At 41.0% G+C, this 6,000-nt stretch overlaps 1 long non-coding RNA gene across 1 annotated transcript; it reads left to right on the top strand.

Annotated features, from left to right (window-relative positions):
* Positions 1–3,011, top strand: LOC113973920. The gene is made up of 2 exons (XR_003536376.1): positions 1–760; positions 2,637–3,011. It is a non-coding gene; the product is annotated as an uncharacterized LOC113973920 (long non-coding RNA).
* Positions 3,012–6,000: the final 2,989 nt, after the last annotated feature.

Below are 6,000 nucleotides of genomic sequence, written 5' to 3'. Positions count from 1 at the left end.
GTAGTAGTCCAGATACCAGTGATATGAGGTGTGTGCAATGAGAATGCATTGTCCCACATTTGCTCAGAATTCCCATATTTAAAAAAAAAAAAAATTTAAAAGAATTGTAAAAAGTTGTGCTAAAGGGCCAAATATACATGAAACAAAAATTGCATTTACATACTGTAAGTAGTAAAAGAAGTTTTGTGGAAACTGGTAAAGGGACAGTCACTCTCAGTGATTGGTATATAATCTTCAATGCAATCAGAAACTGTAGTATGTTTAAAGTGGATGTTTTCTGTTGTGATGTGAAATATTTTGCAGAAGAGCATGATTTCTAAACAAAGTGGGGCTTTTATTCTGTGGGAAGTTTATTGTATGAGTGCAGCAAGAAAATTCAATTTTTGGTCTGTCTTTCCTGCACATCTTTCACCCTGATCTTCCTAAATAGAAGGAGCAAAGCTGCAGACTATTTCAGAGCATCAGCCTCCTATGGAGACAAGAGGATAGACAGAAAGATGTGAGAATCAAAGACATTCTCTTGGGCTTCAAAAGGACTTTCCAGTGCAAATCATGCACTCCTTAGCAACAGCAAATAACACTGCTGGTCATGAGACAGTCTCACAGACAGGGGAGAGGCAAGATAATGGTGGTTAGGAGAAATGGAGGATCTGTTTATAGCTTCTGAACTGGTGGGAACAGAGAGGAACTGCCTTTCTTGCTCTGTTCCAATGATTGGGAAAAAGAGATTGTTATTTTTCAAAACTTTTTTAAAGACTAGGTAAACATCCTGTTTACAGTACAGCTGATATTTTTCTGGCCATTTCGTGCCCACATGCAGCTATTTGGGCCATATTAGTGCTATCCCTGAACAAGTCATCTGATACCCTCTCTGGCCCTGAGCACTAGATATAGTGGCTTTGGGGTTGCTGCTGCCAGTACGGTCCCACTGTGCTCAGTCAGGGTGGCAGAGGGTGCCCACCTACTGCCACACAGTGTGCCACACAGAGTGCCATGGCCAGGATGCACTGCACAGCACTGCACTGCACAGCGGGATGCACCCTATCTCTGAGTGTACCAGTGTGATCTCTGCAGGAGTTCACAGCCCAACTGAAGTCATGCCTGGAGACCTGGGTTGTCTTACTCCAACTGCATGACCAGGAATGCCAGGAGCGCCTGCAGTCACCACTCCTGTACATTGGTCTGCAGTGACTTACCACTGTTGTGGGAGGTATTGGTTCCCAAAATGGGATAGCCCTGCATTAAATAGTATGTTGGCAAAGATAGCATGGCATTCCCTTTACATCACCTCCAGGTAATTCTCCTCTGGCCTTACCTTACTGCTTTCTAGGTCTTGTGTTAAAAACCTCTCAATGGCAGAGTGTTTGGAAGATAAAAAATCTCAAGATAATAAAATCTCCACAGCTAGTAGGCACACCTTTGCACTTACCATGCAGTGCCATCTACAGTTGAAAAACGCTTCTGACACTCAGATGACGCCACAGTATTGTTTGATTAGCAGCTCGCAGGGTTAGCAGAGCAATTCTGCAACAAAAACTATAGTACTGCAGTTTTCTTAGCAAGCTGAGCTTGTTGAGTGCAGGCTCAGGACTCGAGGCAGATCTCATATCTAGTCTCAGCATTGCCAGTGGCTCACTGAATATTGCTTTAGGCAGTGGGGAGAATATTCATCCTTCCTCACTTCCACCATAGTCTGTCTCCATGCACAGTAAGAATAAGCTCCTCCGCTGGAACTGTAGAAAACAGGAACTTAACTGTTTTGCTTTAAATTGTCCCTTGTAGGACAATTTACTCCCCAGCAAAATAGAATCATACAATAGCCTGGGTTGGAAAGGACTTAAATTTATCATTTAGTTCCAATCTCCTGCCATGGGCAGGGACACCTTTCACTAGACAGCTTTGCTCAGAGCTTCATCCAACCCGGCCTTAAACACTTCCAGGGATGAGGCATCCACAACTTCTCTGGGCAACCTATTCCAGTGCCTCACATCCTCACAGTAAATAATTTCTTCCTATTGTCTAATCTAAACATGCCCTCTTTCAGTCTGAAGCCATTCTCCCTTGTGCTGTCACTACATGCTCTTGTAACTAATCTCTCTCATTCTTTCCTGTTGGCTCCCTTCAGGTACTGGAGGGAAATGGAGGGGGGTGGCTAATAGGGCTACCTAAAATGCATTGAAACCTATGAATGAAAGGGTGAATAAGAAATGGTAAATATTTCAATAGCTAAAATTTGAGATTCAGTTTTAGTTTAGTGTGTGATGAAATTAAAAATGAAGATGCAAGTGAAGCAATAAAAGAAATGAATAGGGTCTCCTTTTTCTGAAATTTTTAAAACAAATATATAGAGTCATAGAATTTGGGTTTGAGTCATAGGTTTGGGTTGAAAGGGACCTTAAACACCATCTTGTTTCAACCCCCTGCCATGAGCAGGGACATCTTCCACTAGACCAGCCTGCTAAGGGCTCCATCCATAATAGTTCCTATTAGCTCTACTGAGATATTCTTCTCCATTTCCCCACAAAACTCAAATTCATAGTCCTTATGCTTGCTGTTTGACTCGCTGTTTCTGACTAGCTTAAGGAACACTACTTTCTCAGAAGATACCAGTCTCCCTTTATGGTTTCATTACACAGGAAATATTTTCAGGTGTGCAAAAGGCAAGTCTTTCTCAGCAACTGAGCTAAAAGCATGGACCTCTTCCCGCAAAACATCATCTCCTGTGCAAACTGCTAGAAATACTCTCTCACCTATTCTGGATGGAAGAAGTCTTCAAATCGCCTGCAGGGAGGCCTCTCAAAGAAGTACAAATCTGCGGATCAAACATTAATCAGGATGTAGAAGAAGGTGGCTGGCTGGTTGTCCCACGCAGCTCAGCGGCTGCGGCTCTCTCAAGGGCGTCGCACATATGGCGCCACTAGATGCCACTGTCGAGACACATTTGTTCTTTGATCCAGCTTCTCCAAAGGTATTCAGGAAAATCACATTAAAAGAATGGCAAGATATGTTTATTTGTAGCGTTTTGGGTGGTCTTATTCTGAAAACATGACGGGAAAACACAATCAAAGAAGCTAAAATTTCTAGCGAATATGGTATAGTTTCCTGAAGTAGAACCAGGGAAATATCTTTTCAGACTACTCCAAGCAAGTTCATTTTGTATTTAGTTGTCTAAATACTTACAGTACCATTTAGAGACAGAATAAAGTTCTTTCACCTAATCACAATCCTACTTAAATATTATAGAATCAAAATTAGGGAGCGAAAGTGGCCTGTGAGATTTCTATTTAATTAGACCAGGAAAAAATACTAGTTCTTCTCTAGTTTTGCCAAAGTCCTCTTATCTAGGAATATATGCCTTCCTTGCTCAGCTGTGAAATGTCTATTCTTTCTCACATGAAAGACAGCTAATAACCAACAGCCAGGACAAAAAGAAAGGAACCCATAAGCTGGACCATTCTTCCACTTCCTTTTTCCAATAGTGAAGAAAATAAGAAGTATCCCATTACCCTGAAGGTATATTGTGGAGGTCTCCGTCCAGCTATTTGACTGGGACTAAAGCAAATTTGCAATCCTATTTCTAGACCCTATAAACTGAAATAATCCCTTAATCATGAGAAGTTCTCCTTCTGTTGCAGAACGTGTCTGCACGCTCCCACATTTCTTTGGTCTGGTGGTTACCTGAACAGCTATCCTTTTGCTAAATATTGCTCAGCTCCTGCCAAGGTACCCACAGGCAGTGGGACCGTTTCCAGGCTCAGGTAGGCTGGCACAACAGGGAGACTGACCTGAAGTTCCAGCTGAGAAACAGTGACACACTGCTGTAATTCTGATCCTGTTTTGAGCAAATATGAGACTATTTTAATTTGGCATCATTTGGAAATGAAATAAAAGGAATTGTGCTCAGAATCTATAAGTGGCAATTCAGTGAATGTTCAGTATTTTGAAAAATGAATCAAACCCAGTAGTATTTGAAATTCAAAATGATGTTAAAAATGCAAAGACATTCATTCATTTTTCATTTTTAAAAGTAATTTTTACCACGCATACATCTTCCCTAGCTGTTGCAGCTTGAGAGTTTGGTCAGTAGTAAATTGCTTGCAGAACATGTGGCTGCTATTTCTTGAAAAACAGCCTTATCAGCTTGCTGCTTTTATGGTTCTTCTTTTTTTTTTTTTTTTGAACAGAATAAACCTGTCAAGGCAGATTACATACAGGCTTGGATTAAGTTTTTAATAAGCCAGTAAGTATTTTCTCAGGTCAGTGAAGATACTGTAGACCCACATTGCTAGATCTACACTATATCCTTAATTTATGTGGATTTCAAAAATACTCCTCTTTTTAATACAAATCAGACCAGATCTTGTTTTCAGCAGAGCCTCACAAACATGCCTGAGCACAACAGAACAACTGCAGCACAGACATGGGAATGAATGTGTAGGACAGAGGATAGGATGGAGAGGTAGGAATTTTGTGGGCCAGCTATGCAAAAAAAAAGAAAATGTGGAATACACCACAGTCTGTTACACAGCTCACAGCACCCTTCTAATGTCTTTCTTATCAGCAATAAAACTGGAATACTAGCATAATACTTCCCAGACTGCAAATGGATGTTTTAGCAGAGGCATGTAACATTTTCAAGATAAGTGGTAAAATACTTCAAAATCACTGTGACAGCCAGGAAGCTCCAGGTTGGCTCACCATACTAGTTCTACTTCAGCCATTCACATAATGACAGAGTAAATGGAATAGAGACTGCCAAGAGTACAGACCCCTAGTCTTGCAAAATAGTATTGGAAAAGATTATGTAAAAAAAAATTCACAGATTAAAATGTTTTTTAAAAAGAAGGAGGACAAGAGGCAACACTCAGCTATAAGTGCTGGGCATCAGTTCACCCACTAATGACATGGTTAAGAAAACCCCAGGAGCCCGCTCTGCTGTGGTGATGGGATCCCTGGCTTTGAGACCCTGCCTGCCCCAAGGGAGCCCCTGCCACTCCGTATTCCAGCCCCACTATGCCCTGACATTTGTTTTATTTTGAGGAAAGTGGTCATTTCTCTCTGAATATACCCATTTGTTTGCCAGGTACTCTTCCTTGCTCTCTCAGCTCTATTTTTACAGAAAATAATAGAATGGAAGAAATAAAGAGCATTTTTCATGCCAAAGCTCATTAAGCAAACTTGGTTCAGCTCCAAGCAAAAAGAAAAGGAAAGGAAAAACAACTCAGAATCCTGTTTTCCCCTGTAACTCAGTAGCATCCTTAAAGAGCTGACCTGTGAGAAATTATTTTTGTCTATCTTTTAGTTGCCTTAGTAAAGAATTCACAGCAATGTCTCACCTCAGCATTGTCTTATGTCTTGCCTCGGCTCTATGGCAGCACAACAAAACCTTTATGACGTTCTAACCAGTGCAGGCACATTTTATACTAAGTGGCATTATGCTATCCTCCCACCAAAACATGGAAAAACAAGGCTGGGGAACAGATACTCAGAGGTGGTATTGAAATAAGAGACCCGTAAGGTATTTTTAAGTGACTGGTGTTGCACAGTGGTGAAAGGGATGAGACACAAAACACAATTTCTGTAATAAACAGGTCCAAATAGATGGGGTTTAATGATATCGTGTAGTCAGTGTAATGATTCACTCTCTACTCTGTAGGACATTGCTGTTACAAGCCCTCTTCAGCATCCTTTTCTTTTTGCAGCCTGCTTTTTATATGACTTAAAGCCTTGCATTCAGTCTTTTGCAGCCTGAACAGATTATGGCCAGCTTTTTCTCAACTCTGTCCAACAAAGAGGTCTGTATTACCAGTACAGGCAGTATTGTTGCACAAGAGCATTTTCCATGTCCTCACACATAGTCAAACCCCAAAGTTAGTGTAGCTTTATGCAAAAGACAGGCTGGAGGGGAAGAAGATAACAGAAAACTTCTTTTATGAAAGCAGCTTCTGAAAAGTAAGAAGCTTAATCTGTCTGCTCCAGTCTTTTAAGGAGTATCTCCCT

This window comes from Neopelma chrysocephalum, unplaced genomic scaffold, assembly GCF_003984885.1.
Source record: "Neopelma chrysocephalum unplaced genomic scaffold, ASM398488v2 Primary Assembly neopelma1_23b, whole genome shotgun sequence".
Lineage (NCBI taxonomy): Eukaryota > Metazoa > Chordata > Aves > Passeriformes > Pipridae > Neopelma > Neopelma chrysocephalum.
Note: the sequence above shows the minus strand (reverse complement) of the source record. Positions and strands in the feature narration are given on the sequence as shown.